This window comes from Planococcus citri, chromosome 2 (genome assembly GCF_950023065.1).
Source record: "Planococcus citri chromosome 2, ihPlaCitr1.1, whole genome shotgun sequence".
Classification (NCBI taxonomy): Eukaryota; Metazoa; Arthropoda; class Insecta; order Hemiptera; family Pseudococcidae; genus Planococcus; species Planococcus citri.
Genome location: NC_088678.1, coordinates 13198791 through 13220153, shown reverse-complemented (window position 1 = coordinate 13220153; position 21363 = coordinate 13198791). Strand labels below are relative to the sequence as shown.

Here is a 21363-nt window from a genome sequence, read left to right as displayed (position 1 = left end):
CGAAGTTGACTGCTGGTGAATTTCAAGTCGTTTTGGAGCCTCCAACAACTTTTTGATAGGTTGTATGACGTTTTGTTGGAAAATTGAAATTTCCTGAAAGTAGCTGGAAGCTTCAAAACCATTTGAAACCACCATGCAGTCTGCGAAGTAAATTTCAGCTTGCCAACTCCATTTGATAAATTAATGTTGGGAAAATTTCAAGTTTCAAAAATCTATTGGAGGCTCCAGTAATTTTCAAAAAAGTTGCTGGAGGCCACAAAATGACTTGAACCCACCTGAAACCGTCTCCAGAGGGTGTTAAAATTGGAGCGTGGAGTAAATTTCAGATTTCCATCTCCATTTGATGAAATTTTGTGAAAATTTAAAGTTTCAAAAATCTGCTGGAGGCTTCAGGAATTTTCAAAAGGTCGCTGGAGGATCCAAAACGACTTGAAATTCACCTGCAGTACTTCGTAGCGTATTGAAATTAGTTTTTAGAATTAATTTTAGCTTTACAACTCCAATTTGATGGAATTTTGTGGGAATTTCGAGTTTCAAAAATCTGCTGAAGGCTCCAGAACTGCTCGAAACGGGTTGAAACCGTTTCTAATCGATTTGGCATGTCGAAAATAGGGTATATACCAAATTTCAGCTTTCTTGGTCAATTTGGGAAAATTTTGATTTTTTCCCTCATTTTTGGCCTAAATTCGATTTTCAAAAATTCACCACGAGTCGTTTTAAATTTTCGCGAAAAATGAATTCAAGTTACTGAAAATTTGATTATGCGTTAGGTACTTTGCATATGGCATGAAGGATATTCCCATCACTCGAAGACAATTCACTCGCTTTATTTTGTTAGAAAATTCAAAAACTTTCAAAATATGTACTTATTAAATTTAATAAATTTTTAACTTGTTTTTTGTTTTATTGCAGGTTAGCAAACCGCGGCCGATCAGCATGAACAAAATCATCCAATGGAGTATCAACGGTGCTACCTCGCATCTGGCCGAATTGGAACACCTCAGTTCGCAGCAACAACCGATGATCATCTGCTTACAGAATTGTAAGCTGAAATCGTACGACAGATTCAATTTGCGAGGTTATATTCCTTACCGACTGGACCCTGCGAATTACAAAGACTCGGAAGAAGTCATCACGTTGGTTGACGAAATGGTACCTACGGTTCATCAAGTAAAAATCCAATCAGAAATTCAAGCTGTAGCGATCAGTGTGCTTCTACCATCAACGCATTCGACATCGATCACTATTGTCAACATTCATTGTTCTTCTCATGATCGAATCACGCTTCCAGCAATGCAGTCGCTAATAGCTCAGATACCGAAACCGTTCGTTTTGATGGGGAATGTATATGATTCATACAGTTTAATTGATTTTTTGCGATACTCCTATCCGGAAATATCGAACTTGAACGAGAACTACGAACCTACTCATCTCGATCGTAAAATCGGTTATTTTTTAGTGGAGGATTTTACGTTAGCGACGACCGATGTATCGGAAAAACTGCAATGGGAGTCGTATCGCGATTTATGCGACAGCGGTCATTTTCCCATTATTTTGACCTTGCCTCACGAACCCATCCATTACTCGGTTTCCTATCTGAAGTGGCGAACAGACGACGCTAATTGGCCTTTATTCACCCGGCGAACTGAAATAATCCTCGATCACCTTCGCGATATCAACGTAGATATCGAGTTTTTCACCAGAGTTCTGAGAGAAGCCGGATTCGCCTCTATCCCAAAGTCAAGCGCTCCTACAAACAAGCGCCGATTGGGTTGGTGGAATTCCAACATCTCCGCCGCCGTAAAAAAGAGAAAAACGCTGCTGAACGAGCTGAGGAATTGCAGAGATCACCGTAATCGCTATTGCAAGCTTACCAATTATTTAGCAAGCTGCGATAACGCTCGTCAACTGATCCAGAGTGCTCGAAAAACCTACTGGGACGAGTTCACAGCATCTATCAATCAGCAAGAGTCAGACAATATGCGAAAAATAGACGATATCAATGGCAAGACTCGCAATCTACCGATTTGGGCGATTTTTGAAGGCGATACACTGCATACAGAGCCAAACGTTATCGCAGATGTTCTGGGCTGGCATTATGCTTCGGTTTCGTCCAACGCCAGTTACTCGCCCGAATTCCTCAAGAGCAAGATTTTATTCGAGGCTACTGAAACAGATTTCAGCTCTTCGAACGAGGAGTACTATAATAGCCCAATTTCGATGGGTGAGCTGGACTATTCGTTGAACAATCGTAATATTTACTCGAGCCCGGGACCGGACGAAATACATCCTATGATGTTGAATTATCTGCACGAGTCAGCGAAACAGTACCTTCTGGAAATTTACAATCGTATTTGGATTCGGGGCGAATTTCCACCGAAATGGAAACTGGCGATGATCAATCCTACCCTGAAGAAGGGTAGAGACAGAACGCTACCGGCGAGTTATCGACCTGTGGCTTTGACCAGCGTGTTGGCCAAAGTTTTCGAAAAAATCGTGCAGAAAAGGCTGATGTGGGAACTGGAGGCGAAATCGTTCTGGTGTGATCGTCAGTACGGATTGAGAAAGCAGAGATGTGTGGTCCAGGCCCACGGCGATCTTCAGCTACGGATAAAGAAAGCATTCGATCAAGAATCCCACCTGTACGCTGTGTTTTTCGATCTTCTGACCGTTTCCGATACATTATGGAGGCACCAGATCCTCCTACATTTACATTCGGTAGGAATTCGAGGTCGTATGGGACATCTGATTCAAAACTTTCTGACCAACAGAAAGTTCATAGTTCGACTGGGCGATTTACGTTCCAGAACGTTCGATATGGAGAATGGTTTGCTACAGGGGTCGATTTTGTGCGAAATCTTGTTATTGGTGGCTTTGAACGATATCCAGTTTGCGATAAAACCGCCCGTTGATTTCGCCCTGTTCGTCGACGATCTGGTAATCTCTTACGAGTCGAAATCGCCTACCGAAGCTCAACAGGTGATTCAGCGGTCGATCGACGATATTAACAAATGGGCTGCCTATAGAGGATTTGAATTCTCAGCCGAAAAGACAACCTGCGTGGATTTTCATCGCCAGAAATACCCCGAAGAGGAGGCTAAACAGCCTATACTTTTTTTTAATGGAAATCAGCTGAATTTCAGCGATACAGTTCTTTATTTGGGGCTGACGTTTGACAGCTCGCTCAGCTGGTCCAAACACATCGAATCGCTGGAAGAAAAATGTTTTGAAGATTTATATCTCATGATCGACTACCGTCAGAAAGGATGCGACCAATCAACGCTTTTACGTGTATACACCTCTAAGATCAAATCAAAATTAGAACGTATAGCGTTCGCATCTGCCAGCAAAAGCCTGCTCTGTGACTTGGACGAAATTCAGAACTTAGCTATTGGAATCGCTACCCGAGCATATTATACGAGTCCCTCGTCAAGCCTCAGTGCAATTTCGGACATCTTTCCGCTGGATGTTAGTCGACAGTTGCACTCAGCTAATTTTCTCGCCAACTCCCTCTGGGTACCGAATCTACCGCTGAATAAATTACTATTCGATGGTGAAGGTTGTCTTCATGACAAATCTATGGATTATCTGTGCTACGTGACTGCGAATTTCGAACAATTTTTACCAGATTTATGCGAATTCATCTCGAATCCTCCTTTACCTCAGATTTTCTCCGATCCGCCGCCTTGGATGCTCAAGACGCCTGTGGTCAACTTGAACCTTAAGGAGTACTACGCCGATTCCGATAGCGAAAATCCTGACGATTTTCTTGCGGAAGAAATTCGAGAAAAATTCGCTTCGGAAGTATTCAATTATCCTGATTTTACGACATGCTACACAGCCGGTTCCAAGGAAGGAGATCAAGTCGGTGCTGGGTTTTATGTTTCCTCCGTCACTAAGAAATTTCGACTTCTAAAACAGTGTAGCAGTTTTACCGCCGAATTGTTGGCGATTGTTAAATGCCTGGAATATTTAATTTCGTATGATTTGGGGTCGAAATTCCTCATCGTTTCGGATTCGATTAACGCATTGGAATCTCTCCAGGATACTTATTCGTATAATCCCCTCATTCAGCGAATTCTTCTCATGCATAATATTATGCTCGTCGAATATCAAATTCAAGTAGTTTTTCTCTGGATTCCCAGCAACGTCGGTATTGCCGGTAATGAGGTGATAAATAGAGCTGCCCGAGACGCTTCGTATAAGAACGAAATAACGTGCCAAATATATACATCAATGGATGTGAAGTTGTACTTGAAATCTAAAATCTTAGATTCGTGGCAGGAAACGTACGAAGCTCAATCGCCTGCGAATTAGTTGGTTCCTATAAAACCAAAGCCGTTGTTACCTGCATCGAATCCTTTCAGTTCAAAAAAGGAAAACAATATACTGACCAGACTTCAAATATCTCACACCATTCTGACACATTCTTATTAGTCCGGCATATGACAATAGGAGTAATTGCACCCCCCCCCCCGCCGATCCTCAGGGAACACTTTTTTCTTAAAGGGGACATCCTAAGGAACATTTTAAAGCAAACTTGCCAAAAAAAAAGTTGGCCTTACTTACAAAATGGCGGCCATTTTGATTGACAGGTCGGCCGAAATTGCAGATTTTGCGTTTTAACATAGGACTTGCACGAACTTTTTCAAACTTTACAAAGGTAGATCGAAAGATCATGCAAAAATTCATCACCTGTCAAAATTTCAAGTGCTAAAGTGCGTTTTTCAATTTTTGGTGAATTTTTGAAAATCCAATTTAGGCCAAAAATGAGGGAAAAAATCAAAATATTACCAAATTGACTAAGAAAGCTGAAATTTGGGATATACCCTATTTTCGACATGCCAAATCGATTGGAAACGGTTTCAACCCGTTTTGAGCAGTTCTGGAGCCTCCAGCAGATTTTTGAAACTCGAAATTCCCACAAAATTCCATCAAATTGGAGTTGTAAAGCTAAAATTTATTCTAAAAACTAATTTCATCAATACGCTACGAAGTACTACAGGTTAATTTCAAGTCATTTTGGAGTCTCCAGCGACTTTTTGAAAATTCCTAAAACCTCCAGCAGATTTTTGAAACTTTAAATTTTCACAAAATTTCATCAAATGGAAATGGAAAGCTGAAATTTACTCTACACTCCATTTTTAACACACTCTGAAAACGACTTCTGGTGGATTTCAAGTCATTTTAGAGCCTCCAACAACTTTTTTGAAAATTACTGGAGCCTCCAGTAGATTTTTGAAACTTGAAATTTCCCCAAAATACCATCAAACTAACTAAGATGGAGAGTCGAAATTCATTCTGCAAACTAATTTCGATACGCTACGAAGTCAACTGCAGGTAGATTTCATGTCGTTTTGGAGCCTCATGCAACTTTTTGAAAGGTTGTATGACGTTTTTTTGGAAAATTGAAATTTTCTAAAAGTAGCTGGAAGCTTCAAAACCATTTGAAACCACCATGTGGTCTGCGAAGTAAATTTCAGCTTGCCAACTCCATTTGATAAACTAATGTTGGGGAAATTTTAAGTTTCAAAAATCTACTGGAGGCTCCAGTAATTTTCAAAAAAGTCGCTGTAGGACTTGCAGGAACTTTTTCAAACTTTACAAAAGTAGATCGAAAGATCATGCAAAAATTTATCACCTGTCAAAATTTCAAGTGCTCAAGTGCGTTTTTCGATTTTTGGTGAATTTTTGAAAATCGAATTAAGGCCAAAAATGAGGGGAAAAATCAAAATTTTACCAAATTGACCAAGAAAGCTGAAATTTGGGATATACCCTATTTTCGACATGCCGAATCGATTGGAAACGATTTCAACCCGTTTTGAGCAGTTCTGAAGCCTCCAGATGATTTTTGAATCTTTAAATTTTCACAAAATTTCATCAAATCGAGATGGAAATCCGAAATTTACTCTTCACTCCAATTTTAACAGCCTCTGAAGACGACTTCAGGTGGGCACAGGTAATTTTAGGGCCTCCAGCGACTTTTTTTGAAAATTACTGGAGCCTCCAGTAGATTTTTGAAGCTTGAAATTTCCCCAAAATATCATCAAACTAAGATGGAGAATCGAAATTCATTCTGCAAACTAATTTCAATACGCTACGAAGTTGACTGCTGGTGAATTTCAAGTCGTTTTGGAGCATCCAGCAACTTTTTGAAAGGTTGTGTGACGTTTTGTTGGAAAATTGAAATTTCCTAAAAGTACCTGGAAGCTTCAAAACCATTTGAAACCACCATGCAGTCTGCGAAGTAAATTTCAGCTTGCCAACTCCATTTGATAAATTAATGTTGGGAAAATTTCAGGTTTCAAAAATCTATTGGAGGCTCCAGTAATTTTCAAAAAAGTTGCTGGAGGCCCTAAAATGACTTGAACCCGCCTGAAACCGTCTCCAAAGGGTGTTACAATTGACGCGTAGAGTAAATTTCAGCTTTCCATCTCCATTTTGATGAAATTTTGTGAAAATTTAAAGTTTCAAAAATCTGATGGAGGCTTCAGGAATTTTCAAAAAGTCGCTGGAGGATCCAAAACGACTTGAAATTCACCTGCAGTACTTCGTAGCGTATTGAAACTAGTTTTTAGAATGAATTTTAGCTTTACAACTCCAATTTGATGGAATTTTGTGGGAATTTCGAGTTTCAAAAATCTGCTGGAGGCTCCAGAACTGCTCAAAACGGGTTGAAACCGTTTCCAGTCGATTTGGCATGTCGAAAATAGGTTATATCCCAAATTTCAGCTTTGTTGGTCAATTTGGTAAAATTTTGATTTTTTCCCTCATTTTTGGCCTTAATTCGATTTTTAAAAATTTACCAAAAATCGAAAAACGCACTATAGCACTTGAAATTTTGTCAGGTGATAAATTTTTGCATGATCTTTCGATCTACCTTTGTAAAGTTTGAAAAAGTTCCTGCAAGTCCTATGTTGAAACGCAAAAAAGTTGTCCCGAAGGATCGGCGGGGGGGGGGGGGGAGGGTGCAATTACTCCTATTATCATATGCCGGACTATATCTGATGAATGGTCGCGAACCTCCGACTTGCCTTTTTTGTCAGAATGCGAGATTGCTCGTAGAGCATATTTTAACGAATTGTCCCATGTTGGAGGAGCGAAGAACTAAATTCAATCTTCCTAATTCTTTGTCTGATCTTTTAAGTGATGAGTCTCCGCATATCAATAACTTATTCTCGTTTCTGCATTCTTTGAATCTTCTTCATAGAATCTGACTGTAGAATTTTGAATTTTTCATCTCGATCGATTGTTTTATTCTTATTGTTTTTACCTATAGTTTAAGTAATTTTGTCAATTTTTATCATTTTTTTTTATCGGAATGATTTTTCCTATTTTTATCGATGTTCCAGTTTTTTTGAAAGATAATGAGTTGTAAACCTAATTGAATCTAAAGACTTTGGATATTAAAGCGCTTAAAATTTTTAAGTAGGTATTTGAGTAATGTTGTCAATGTTAGATATATCATTGTTTTATTGGTAGGTTTTTCCTATTTTTATCGATGTTCCAGTTGCATGTCAATTTTTTTCGTTTTTTATGTCTTATTCTTTATATTGAAGTTCTTTAAAATTTTACGTTAGTAGGTACATTATTTTGTCTAGTCTATATTATTTGTTTTGCTATGTTTTTCCTATTTTTATCGTTGTTCCAATCTTCTTCATAGAATCTGACTGTAGAATTTTGAATTTTTCATCTCGATCGATTGTTTTATTCTTATTGTTTTTACCTATAGTTTAAGTAATTTTGTCAATTTTTATCATTTTTTTTCATTGGAATGATATTTCCTATTTTTATCGATGTTCCAGTTTTTTTGAAAGATAATGAGTTGTAAACCTAATTGAATCTAAAGACTTTGGATATTAAAGCGCTTAAAATTTTTAAGTAGGTATTTGAGTAATGTTGTCAATGTTAGATATATCATTGTTTTATTGGTAGGTTTTTTTCCAATTTTTATTGATGTTCGAGTTGGATGTTTATTTTTTTTGTTTTTTATGTCTTATTCTTTATATTGAAGTTCTTTAAAATTTTACGTTAGTAGGTACATTATTTTGTCTAGTCTATATTATTTGTTTTGCTATGTTTTTCCTATTTTTATCGTTGTTCCAATCTTCTTCATAGAATCTGACTGTAGAATTTTGAATTTTTCATCTCGATCGATTGTTTTATTCTTATTGTTTTTACCTATAGTTTAAGTAATTTTGTCAATTTTTATCATTTTTTTTCATTGGAACGATATTTCCTATTTTTATCGATGTTCCAGTTTTTTTGAAAGATAATGAGTTGTAAACCTAATTGAATCTAAAGACTTTGGATATTAAAGCGCTTAAAATTTTTAAGTAGGTATTTGAGTAATGTTGTCAATGTTAGATATATCATTGTTTTATTGGTAGGTTTTTTTCCAATTTTTATTGATGTTCGAGTTGGATGTTTATTTTTTTTGTTTTATTTCGTTCCGTTTTTTTTTCTTATTCTTTATATAGAAGTTCTTTGAAATTTTACATTACAACGGTAGATCGAAAAAGCAGGCAAAAATTCATCACCTGTCAAAATTTCAAGTGCAAAAGTGCCTTTTTCGATTTTTGGCCAAAATGTGAGAAAAAAATCAAAATTTTACCAAATTGACCTAGAAATCTGAAATTTGGGATATATCCTATTTTCGACCTGCCAAATCGACTGGAAATTGTTTCAAACCGTTTTGAGCAGTTCTGGAGCCTCCAGCAGATTTTTGAAACTCGAAATTTTCACAAAATTTCATCAAATGGAGTTGGAAAGCCGAAATTCATTCTGCAAACTAATTTCAATACGCTATGAAGTCGACTGCAGGTGATTTTCAAGTCGTTTTGGAGCCTCCAGCGATTTTTTGAAAATTACTGTAGCCTCCAGCAGATTTTTGAAACTCGAAATTCTCACAAAATTTCATCAAATGGAGTTGGAAAGCGAAAATTTTTCTGCAAACTAATTTCAATACGCTATGAAGTCGACTGCAGGTGATTTTCAAGTCGTTTTGGAGCCTCCAACGATTTTTTGAAAATTACTGGAGCCTCCAGTAGATTTTTGAAACTTGAAATTTCCCCAACATTTCATCAAATGGGGTTAGCAAGCTGAAATTAACTCTGCACTTCAATTTTAACACCTTCTGAAGACGACTTCACGCGAGTTCAAGAAATTTTGGAGCCACCAGTGACTTTTTAAAAAGTTTCATCGCGTTTTTAGGAGAACTGAAATTTCGAAAATGAAGCTAGAAGTTTCAAAACCACTTGAAACCACCATGCAGTCGACTTCATATTGTATTGAAATTAGTTTGCAGAGTAAATTTCGGCTTGCTAACCCCATTTGATGAAATTTTGGGGAAATTTCAAGTTTCAAAAATCTGCTGGAGGCTTCAGTAATTTTCAAAACATTGCTGTACGCTCCAAAACGACTTGAAAATCACCTGCAGTCGACTTCATAGCATATTGAAATTAGTTTGCAGAAAAAATTTCCGCTTTCCAACTCCATTTGAGGAAATTTTGTGAGAATTTCGAGTTACAAAAATCTGCTGGAGGCTCCAGAACTGCTCAAAACGGTTTGAAACAGTTTCCAATCGATTTGACAGGTCGAAAATAGGATATATCCCAAATTTCAGATTTCTAGGTCAATTTGGTAAAATTTTGATTTTTTTTCTCACATTTTGGCCAAAATTTTATTTTTGAAAATTCACCAAAAATCGAAAAAGGCACTTTAGCACTTGAAATTTTGACAGGTGATGAATTTTTTCTGCTCTTTCGATCTACCGTTGTACGGTTTAAAAAATTCCGTGAAAGTCCTATGTTGGAACGCAAAACCTGCGATTTCGGCTGACCTGTCAATCAAAATGGCCGCCATTTTGTAAGTAGGGCCACTTTTTTTTGAGGACAAGGGCTAGGAATGTTCCTTAGGACTTCCCCTTTAAGAAAAAAGTTATCCCGGAGAATCGGCAGGGGGTGCAGGTGATCCTTATGCGGGTCCCCGACTATATTTTGTCAAGTTTATATTACCTACTTTTTTTCTTTTTATGTTTTTTTTTCAATAATTTCAATTTTCATGTTGTAAGAATAAAACTTAAGATTGTCATGTTTATATTTTTTTTTTTACTATTTTTCATTGATGTTCCTTTAATGATGTAACTGGATGTTTAATATTAGGTAATTTCCCCCTTTTTTTTCATTTCATTAAAGTTGTAAAAATAAAAGACTGAAAATAATGAAGTGTAAAAACTTGGTAAAAATACATCATTTTTTAAAAAAATATTAACATTGCTTCTGTTTCTTGTTTTCTATCGTGTTTGAATGTTTTCGTATGAATTTTTTCATAGGTTCCAAGAACCATGCCAATTGGTTAGTTTAATTTATTTTTTTTTTAATTCTTTGAAGTTCCAATAATAAAGTCAAAATAGAGATCGGTGTCTAAAATTTTCGTTCTTGGTCACTTGATGTATTTTTGTATGTTCATTCAATCTGGCTATGTTAGGTGCAAAATTTAGTCAGTCGTTGGGAAAATTTTCCTGTAAGGAAAACAAAACTTTCAACGATGATAGTGACGTGTCGATCTTCGAATTCGGATTTCTACTCATTTTTTGAATTTGACCATTTGACCCTTCACGTGTGCGTCAGGCTTTTATTTTGTAAAAATTGAGATGATTCGAAAGTCTTGAGTGTTTTTGGAAAACATTAATTCATATTTTTCTAATTCAACTCACGAAATAGAAATTTAAAAAAAATTAGATTGTATTTATGTGAAGTTTTAGTAGGTACATCTGCTGAACATCAAATTTTTATTTTTTTGATCAAAATTTTTTTCAATTTTAGCAGATAGTAAAAGTAGTTATTTCAGTCAAAATTTCTAGAAAAAGTATAGCCGAAAAATGAAAAAAAAAATCGAAAACGTGAAAATTGAAATATATTTTTTTAAATTAAGTATAAAAATTGTTTATTTTTTCAAAAAAACTGACAGCTTTTCATAAATTTCCTGCACTGTTAGAATATTTCACCGAAGAGGAAACGTTCCTTTAGAATTTTTGAACAAAATGATTCCAGAATCGAAGTTATTATGTAGTTCGTATTAATCGTGGAAATTTCCAACCAAAATCTAAAATACGAACTGTTTACGACCACGCATAATACAGCTTTGATTTTACCTTGTTTTTCAATTCATTCAACTTACACAAACGTTTTATTTATTACCCTAAAACCATCAATAACAGAATTTCACTTTTTATTTTTTTTCCCCATTTTATTCTCGATTTTCATCGCAGCGGTCGAGTGTTATGATACAATACTCGGTAGTTGGCTACACGATCATCAATTCGAGCCTTTTGTTTCGTGTTATAGTTTTTCACCATCTGTATGAAAAACCAAACGAACGAAACAAAAGGCCTGAATTGATGATCGTGTAACCAGCCATTGTTTTCAACGTTCGTACTTCATCATAATTATGTAAAATAAAACGATGGAAAAATAAAATGCTCGTAATAGCATTTGAATTCTATTCGTAGATACTCTCGATATAGGTATAGATAGATAGATAACTACTTTATTCATAAATGGATTCATCGTCAGAGTATATTTTTTAGACAGAATTTAATATTACCCATTTAATTTAATTAGATTTAAATACAAATATGTAAAATTTTTATTCATATACCATAGACAACAGATAGAACATAACTGACCATAATTTGACCAACGAAGAAAATTTTTTCACCGAATATATTATTGTTCGATTACCAATGTACAACAAACGCATCATAAAAACACCCCACAAGAGAGAGAGAGAGAGAGAGAAAAAAGACAACCATGAAAAAAAAAAGCTAGCAACGTGTAAAATACGATATGTAAATTTTATGTAATACGCTTTTGCGAACTATAGCATGATTATGATAATTTATATGTATTATTTGGGAAATCAAATATTTTACTATTCAGCAAAAATACAGAGAAGATGATATCGTGGCGCTAGTTTTTAGCTGACAGTGCGAATGACCATTGTCCTCAGCTAGTTTTTAACGTATAAGCCGTGAAATTTATGACAATTCAAAGCGAGAGAATATGGTTTAGTATTATTTTTTGTACCTAATATTTCATACAGCGTCGCACATTACAACCGTATAACTGCTATTGTGTGCGTGACAGGAAAAGGGTGCAGAAAAATGAGCTTCTGTACGATATCACCCCGTCTCTGTCCAGCGTTCTAGCTGTTCTGTCCAGTGGGCAGTGTACGGTGACAGCGATGCAAGTAAACGATCATTATGGGTAAATGTTTTATTATCTGTTTTCTATTTTATTTTTTTTTGGCGTTTTTTTTCGATTTTGGGAAACGAATTATTATTGAAACTGAGAAAGGGTGGAATGGAAATGTTTACGAAATGATGATTAGGCGATTTGACCGACTAAATTTAAATCATCTGTAGTATGGAATATTATTTTGGTTTTCGTGGGAGATTTTTTTTTGAAATAGTCCGGCATATGACAATAGGAGTAATTGCACCCCCCCCCCCCCCCCCGATCCTCCGGGACAACTTTTTTCTTAAAGGGGACATCCTAAGGAACATTTTAAAGCAAACTTGCCAAAAAATATTTGGCCTTACTAACAAAATAGCGGCCATTTTGATTGACAGGTCAGCCGAAATCGCAGATTTTGCGTTTTAACATAGGACTTGCAGGAACTTTTTCAAACTTTACAAAGGTAGATCGAAAGATCATGCAAAAATTTATCACCTGTCAAAATTTCAAGTGCTAAAGTGCGTTTTTCGATTTTTGGTGAATTTTTGAAAATCGAATTTAGGCCAAAAATGAGGGAAAAAAACAAAATTTTACCAAATTGACCAAGAAAGCTGAAATTCGGGATATACCCTATTTTCGACATGCCAACTCGATTGGAAACGATGTCAACCCGTTTTGAGCAGTTCTGGAGCCTCCAGCAGATTTTTGAAACTCGAAATTCCCACAAAATTTCATCAAATTGGAGTTGTAAAGCTAAAATTTATTCTAAAAACTAATTTCAATACGCTACGAAGTACTGCAGGTGAATTTCAAGTCGTTTTGGATCCTCCAGCGACTTTTTGAAAATTCCTGAAGCCTCCAGCAGATTTTTGAAACTTTAAATTTTCACAAAATTTCATCAAATGGAGATGGAAAGCTGAAATTTACTCTACACTCCAATTTTAACACCCTCTGAAAACGACTTATGGTGGATTTCAAGTCATTTTAGGGCCTTCAGTGACTTTTTTGAAAATTACTGAAGCCTCCAGTAGATTTTTGAAACTTGAAATTTCCCCAAAATTTCATCAAACTAAGATGGAGAGTCGAAATTCATTCTGTGAACTAATTTCAATACGCTTCGAAGTTGACTGCTGGTGAATTTAAAGTCGTTTTGGAGCCTCCAGCAACTTTTTAAAAGGTAGTATGACGTTTTTTTGTAAAATTGAAATTTCCTAAAAGTAGCTGGAAGCTTCAAAACCATTTGAAACCACTATGTAGTCTGCGAAGTAAATTTCAGCTTGCCAACTCCATTTGATAAATTAATGTTGAGGAAATTTGAAGTTTCAAAAATCTACTGGAGACTCCAGTAATTTTCATAAAAGTCACTGGAGGCCCTAAAATGACTTGAATCCAGCTGAAGTCGTCTTCAGAGGGTGTTAAAATTGGCGTGTAGAGTAAATTTCAGCTTTCCATCTCCATTTGATGGAATTTTGTGAAAATTTAAAGTTTCAAAAATCTGCTGGAGGCTTCAGGAATTTTCAAAAAGTCGCTGGAGGATCCAAAACGACTTGAGATTCACCTGCAGTACTTCGTAGCGTATTGAAATTAGTTTTTAGAATAAATTTTAGCTTTACAACTCCAATTTGATGGAATTTTGTGGGAATTTCGAGTTTCAAAAATCTGCTGGAGGCTCCAGAACTGCTCAAAACTGGTTGAAACCGTTTCCAATCGAGTTGGCATGTCAAAAATAAAGTATATCCCAAATTTCAGCTTTGTTGGTGAATTTGGTAAAATTTTGATTTTTTCCCTCATTTTTGGCCTAAATTCGATTTTCAAAAATTCACCAAAAATCGAAAAACGCACTTTAGCACTTGAAATTTTGACAGGTGATAAATTTTTGCATGATCTTTCGATCTACTTTTGTAAAGTTTGAAAAAGTTCGTGCAAGTCCTATGTTAAAACGCAAAATCTGCGATTTCGGCTGACCTGTCAAACAAAATGGCCGTCATTTTGTAAGTAAGGCCAACCTTTTTTTTGGCAAGTTTGCTTTAAAATATTCCTCAGGATGTCCCCTTTAAGAAAAAGTTGTCCCGGAGGATCGGCGGGAGGATGCAATTATTCCTAATGTCATATGCCGGACTATTAAGGATCTATTACCCCCCCCCCCCTCCCGTGGTTGAGCTATTTTCATAATATTGGTGTCGTTTTCATATGAATCAAGCACCCCTAACACGAATATGTAAGTCAAATTTAGGTCTACCCGCATCTATCCCCTTCCAGGCTATGATTTTAAGTAATTATTGGTCGAAGATCGATCGGAGTTGGCTAAAAAATTTATTGTTTAGGTGGGGGCTGAGGCATTGTAGGGGTGTGAATGAGGGTAGCGTAAAATTGGATGTCATATTCGTGTTCGGAGGGTTCGATTCATATGGAAACGACACCAACATTATGAAGATATCAAAACTTTTAAAATAGTGTAAATTGAAGTGGGGGCAGAGGCATTGGAGGGGTGAGGATGAAGGTAGAGCTAAATTGGACGTAATATTCATGTTCGGTGGGTTCGATTCATATGGAAACGACACTTAATATTATGAAAATAGCTCAACTTTTAATACAGTAAAAATTGAGGGGGGTAGAGGCACCGAAGGGGTGTGAATGAGGGTAGCATAAAATTGGACGTCATATTCGTGTTCGGGGGATTTGATTCGTATGGAAAACGACACCTCGTTTACCAAAAACAATAATTTACACCAGAATCCATTTTTACCCCCTCTGTAAGTTTTTTCAATTTTTGACCACGACCCACTAAAAATTTTTTCTTTTCAAAATATATGTTTTTTAGGGGTCAAAAACACACTTAAAAACGCTATCCGCATTTTTGTGCCGAATCATGGTCATCGCTAAAACAGGCAAACAAAGCTAAAAAACGCCATTTTGAGGGTGAAATATGGGGGAGGGGGGGTGAACATTTTTGTGGGAATACCTCTTATAGATGTTCACAACATACCAAAAAATTAGAAAAATCGATTCACATGGGGCTGAGAAAAAAATGTATATTGTAATTTCACAAAAGGGGGGGTTTCTCAAAAACGGGGGGGGGGGGGTCTGGGGGTCTGAAACTTTCGTGACGAAAGGTGCTCAAGGGTACCCACCTTCCATGCAAATATCAACCCTGAAGCTCTCGGGGGCAAATTCGCCATACTTATCCACCTATAGCCTTTCATCAAAATAGAGTTGGATGACCGAAATTACGAGTAATTTTCAAAAAGTCGCTGGAGGCTCCAAAATGACTTGAACCCACCTGAAGTCGTCTTCATAGGGTGTTAAAATTGGAGTCTAGAGTAAATTTCAGCTTTCCATCTCCATTTTTGATGAAATTTTGTGAAAACTTGAAGTTTAAAAAATCTGCTTGAGGCTATAGTAATTTTCAAAAAATCGCTGGAGGCTCCAAAATGACTTGAACCAACCAGAAGTCGTCTTCAGAGGGTGTTAAAATTGGAGTGTAGAGTAAATTTCCATTTTTGATGAAATTTTGTAAAAATTCAAAGTTTAAAAAATCTGCTGGAGGCTACAGTAATTTTCAAAAAATAGCTGGAGGCTCCAAAACGACTTGAAATTTTCCAGCAGTATTTCGTAGCGTATTGAAATTAGTTTGCAGAATAAATTTCAGCTTTCCAACTTGAATTTGAAGGAATTTTGTAGAAATATAGATTTTCAAAAATCTGCTGGAGGCTCCAGAACTGCTCAAACCGGTTTGAAACCGTTTCCAATCGATTTGGCAGGTCGAAAATAGGGTATATCCTAAATTTCAGCTTTCTTGGCCAACTTGGTAAAATTTTGATTTTTTCCCTCATTTTTGGCCTAAATTTGATTTTCAAAAATTCATTAAAAATCGAAAAACGCACTTGAGCACTTGAAATGTTGACAGGTGATAAATTTTTGCCTAATCTTGTGCAAGTCCTATATTGGAACTCAAAATCTGCGATTTCGGCTGACCTGTCAATCAAAATGGCCGCCATTTTGTAAGTAGGCCCACTTTTTTTTCAGTACAAGGGCTAGAAATGTTCCTTAGAACCCCCCCCCCCCCTTAAGAAAAAAGTTGTGCCTGAGGATTGATGGGAGGGGGGGTGTGCAATAGATCCTCAAGTGGGCTCCCCGACTAGAAGCAACGTGTGTTCAGCACATCTTGTCAATAGCTGGTTGTCTCTTGTTTTTTTTTTTTTTTTTTTTTTTTTTTTTTTATTAGCTCAGGTAAGTAAGTTTTAAGTTTATGAAAATAATACGTTAAATAGGTATATCGACTTTCAGTAGATAATTTTCTCAATACTTCCGCCTCCCTTCGTCTTTTCTCATTAGTAATTTAATATCAACAATAAAATAGTGGATTTGAGTATGCTACTAAAATGCTTCTTTCTCCAAATGTGAACGATTCACAGCAAGAAGGAAAAAAAAATGAAATGCAGTCATAAATTTAGAAACAAAACCTAACCAACTCAATATAAACTTCCTCACGAAGAGCGTAATAATCTGCCAATTAAAATACCCCCCCCCCCCCCCAAAAAAACAAACAAACAAAAAAGTAAACTTCAGAGCTTCGTCTTCGAACCGAAGTTTTCGTCTCACATACGTAGAATAAAAACCCAAATTTTTACTCAAAATAATGAGTTAAAAAAAAAATAAAACATTTATCAATTTTATCATCTTCAATTCTGACTTCAAAATAACAAAGGAACATCTCTTTTCATTTTTCAGTTCAATCTTCCAAATTCAAGATTTAACATTTTAATACATTATTTTGCAAAAAAAAAAAAAATTTAAAACGTTTTCCACTTTCAGTGAGTTACGTTCATTTTTTGATTATTGATAAATGAAACGATACGAAATAGTGAAAATATCGAAAAATCAAACTTAAAAATCTGTAATACTGTAGGTTGTTCAACTTTTTTTTTTAAAATCACTTTCTACATTTTACATACTTACTTACCTTTTCAGAAACACTCAACTCAATATCATTAACCCACACAAAGGTATAATTATGGGTGGTTAAGTATTCATCATTCATAGTGTGTTAAGGTTTTTCTCTCTCGCACCAGTTTTTTTTAGCCTATTTTTCGAGGCTCACAGATCAGAAGAAACGATTCGACTCCCGGTGTGGTGTTATTAAGTGTAATTATCTATTTGGAACGATCTCGATTGTGTATACGAGTAAAGCCCATACAATATCTTATTGGCGATGGCGGTTCTGGACGCTATTCCGGTTTTGTTATGTTCTACCCCTATTTCAGACAGAGTAATATCATTGGCACATCTGATCGACGTCTTCTTAGTTCTTGGTAGTGTAGTCTCCTAGTCTTTTCCGTAAGTTAGATGCATTGCATTTTAACGTGCTCTGGTTCATCACGATTCACGTGTTTGTTCTTTCTGCATATAAGTAAATGCGACTTTTGTATGAGAAAGTGATGTTTGAACTATTTTTTGTAATTTCTGCGTACAATACATATTAAATACAATATTAATAACATTTTCAAGTGAAATATCGTGAACGATTTGAAGTATTCCTGGCTGTTGAATAATTCGTGAGTACATAATTATATGTATAGATATTACCTATTTAAAATTTTTCTGAACCATGTGTAATTGTTTAACCCCTGAGCGCCATTTGGCAAAAATAATGTTGAAAATTACATCGTATGTACCTTATGTTGAATTTTACGATTTATTGAAGTACATTTTGCATTATTGAAACATTAGAAAAATCACATTTGCATAAAAATTACTGCAAATCGACAAAAAATCGTGAAATGTTGAATAATTTGGCAAAAATTGCGTATATAAAAACGTAATACTTGCATGTAAGGCGGACTTCAAAACAATAAAAATAACCAAGAACTGATGATTTGAGCAAAATTGCGTGAATTATAGAACATTAGGTGCCAGTAAAAATTGATGTCATATCATCTGTTGAATAAAATTACGCAAAAATTACTTGAAATGTCTTGCAAACAACACAATGAGGATGAAGAAGACGTATAACTTTATTCTAAAAATTTTCAAAAATAATGAAGTTGGTAAAATTCAAGTAGGTAGTTAAAAATACATCTGGAACGATTGCTCGAAATATCATTCTGGATGTTATCGCAGCATCACGCGTTTCCCAGTGAACCGATTTTGCTGAAAATTGCACAATCGGTTCGTTTATATCTGGACCCGGTTTTAGCGAAGTTTCAAACAAAAAGCTCCATTACTTCGGCTGTAATCGAGCTTCAAAGTTGCAAAAATCGCTACATAGGCGTTGCGGTGAGGTAATTGGTTTCGCGGGGAGACGAGGTACGTTTTCGTTTACCTGCATCCTGTTATTGACGTTTCCTTCGCAGGGTTACAATACCAGTTCCCGCCTTTTTTTCGAGTGTTTGATACTTTTTTTTAAATCTAATTTTAAAGACAAATAAAATTTCGGATATGGGAGTTTTTTTTTTTAGGTCGCTGAAGTTGATTTTGGAATTTATATTTCCCCTGACCTCGAAATAAGCCCCTAAGGGGGGAGAAGGGACACTGCAAAACATATTTCGAAAAATTCAACATGTGAATCGAAGAGGGGGGTTTCGAGCCACTGAGGTCGATTTTAGCATGCTTATTCCTCTTAACCTCAAAATGAGTAACGAGTCCTCACAGGGAAGGAGGGGGGGGGGGTGCAAAACATGAAATTTAGACAAATTCAACATGCGTATGGAAATAGGGGTTTTTAGGGTCGATGAAGTCGATTTTAACATTCATATTCACCTTAACTTCGAAATGAGCCCTCCAAGTGGAATCCCGAAATGAGCCCCAAATTTGGGGAGGGAGTGCAAAACATGAAATTTCGAAAAATTCAATATGGGTATCGAAGTAGGGGTTTTTAGGATCACTGAAGTCGATTTTAGCATTCATATTCACCTTGAACTCGATATGAGCCCACAAAGGGGGCGGTGCAAAGTAAATAAAGTGCCTGTTCATACTTACTTATCGTTGAAATGTTTCCCAAGATATTTTTTAGAGCAGTGCACACTATTATTAACGTTACCTACTATAAATAGTAATAAATGGAGAGCTACAAAATGACCCCCTCTCCCTCCCCACCACCACCTGAGCTCGAAACTTCACAAATACCCGGTAAAATAAATAACATTGGTTTCCCTATTTTTAATTAATTGTCTTGAATTTTTGCCAAGACATCCGAAAAGTGCTGATTTTTGCCTTTGATTGTCGAAGAAGTCCAGCTTTTCCTAATAAAATTGTCGAAAAATACGTGTTTTTTTTTCAAAATTGCCAAAATTGCCAATACGATCCTGGTATATTTTTGCCAAGGTTGTCAACAAGTTCCATTTTCATTTTGTGTAAAAGAAAAATATTTTTCGCCAAAATTTAAAAAAAAAGTGGTCATAACAAATTTAGTTTATTTTTTGATGTATGTAGTATTCATTTTCGCATTCATTTTTTTCATCGCGTTCTTTAAAATTAGAAGTTTGTACCACCAGGTTACCACCACTCCCCGGACACCCTGTAGAAGAAGACTATTGGTTTTTCATTTCGACTATAAGAGGTCAAAAATGAATCGATTTTTGTTCAGGGAGTCCGTGTTTGAAGCTAAATTTATTTCTATGCGCAGTTTGAAACGTAATCAATCAAAATAGATCGGAAGTCGAAAATAAATCGATTTTGAAGTTCGATAAATCGATTTTCAGTAATGATATATCGATTTTTGAGGATAAAACTGATTTTTGAATTCAAACGTGATCGATCACATCAGATTGGAAATAGAAAAAAAATCGATTTTGGATTTCGATTAATCGATTTTCGAACACGATCGGTTTTTGAGAATAAAATTGATTTTCCATATCGAACGTGATCGAACAGATCAGATCGAAAATCGAAAATAGATCGATTTAGAAGTTCGATAAATCGATTTTCAATCATGATCGATTTTTCAGGATAAAACTGATTTTCAATTTCAAACATGATCGATGACATCAGATTAAAAATAGAAAAAAAATCTATTTTGGATTTCGTTTAATCGATTTTTCAACACGATCGGTTTTTGAGGATAAAATTGATTTTTCTAATCGAACATATCAGATTGCAAAGCAAAAAAAAAATAAATCGATTTTGGATTTCGATTATCGATCATGATCGATTTTTAAGGATAAAATTGATTTTTCATTTCGAACATGATAAATCACATCAGATCGAAAATCGAAAATGAATCGATTTTGAAGTTCGGTAAATCGATTTTCAATCATGATCGATTTTTGAGGATAAACCTGATTTTCAATTTCAAATATGATCGATCACATCAGATTGAAAAAAAAAATAGAAAAAAAATCGATTTTGGATTTTGATTAATCGATTTTCGAACACGATCGGTTTTTGAGGATAAAATTGATTTTTCATATCGAACATAATAGATTGCAATGCAAAAATAAATCGATTTTGGATTTCGATTCATCGATCATGATCGATTTTTAAGGATAAAATTGATTTTTCATTTCGAACATGATAAATCACATCAGATCGAAAATCGAAAATGAATCGATTTTAGAGTTCGATAAATCGATTTTTAATCATGATCGATTTTTGAGGATAAACCTGATTTTCAATTTCATGTATGATTGATCACATCAGATTAAAAAAAAAAAATAGAAAAAAAATCGATTTTGGATTTTGATTAATCGATTTTCGAACACGATCGGTTTTTGAGGATAAAATTGATTTTTCATATCGAACATAATAGATTGCAATGCAAAAATAAATCGATTTTGGATTTCGATTCATCGATTATCGATCATGATCGATTTTTTAGGATAAAATTGGTTTTTAATTTCGAACATGGTAAATCATATTAGATCGAAAATCGAAAATAAATCGATTTTGAAGTTTGATAAATCGATTCTCAATCATGATCGATTTCCGAGGATAAACCTGATTTTCAATTTCAAATAATTATGATCGATCATATCAGATTAAAAATAGAAAAAAATCGATTTTGGATTTCGATTAATCGGTTTTCGAACACGATCGGTTTTTGAGGATAAAATTGATTTTTCATATCGAACATAATAGATTGCAATGCAAAAATAAATCGATTTTGGATTTCGATTCATCGATTATC

The 21363-nt window shown here is 35.3% G+C and overlaps 1 protein-coding gene across 3 annotated transcripts in view; it reads left to right on the top strand.

The window, feature by feature from the left end:
• The window catches only part of LOC135834738 (uncharacterized), a 136148-nt gene that overhangs the window by 96292 nt on the left and 18493 nt on the right, over positions 1-21363 (top strand). Inside the window, exon 1 of one of the 3 annotated variants that reach the window (XM_065348706.1) lies at positions 17541-17794. The exons of the other annotated variants lie outside the window; for them this stretch is intronic. The gene's annotated coding sequence lies outside the window, so the exon portion shown is untranslated. Of the gene's footprint in view, positions 1-17540; positions 17795-21363 lie in introns of those variants that run through there. 3 annotated transcript variants of the gene reach the window in all.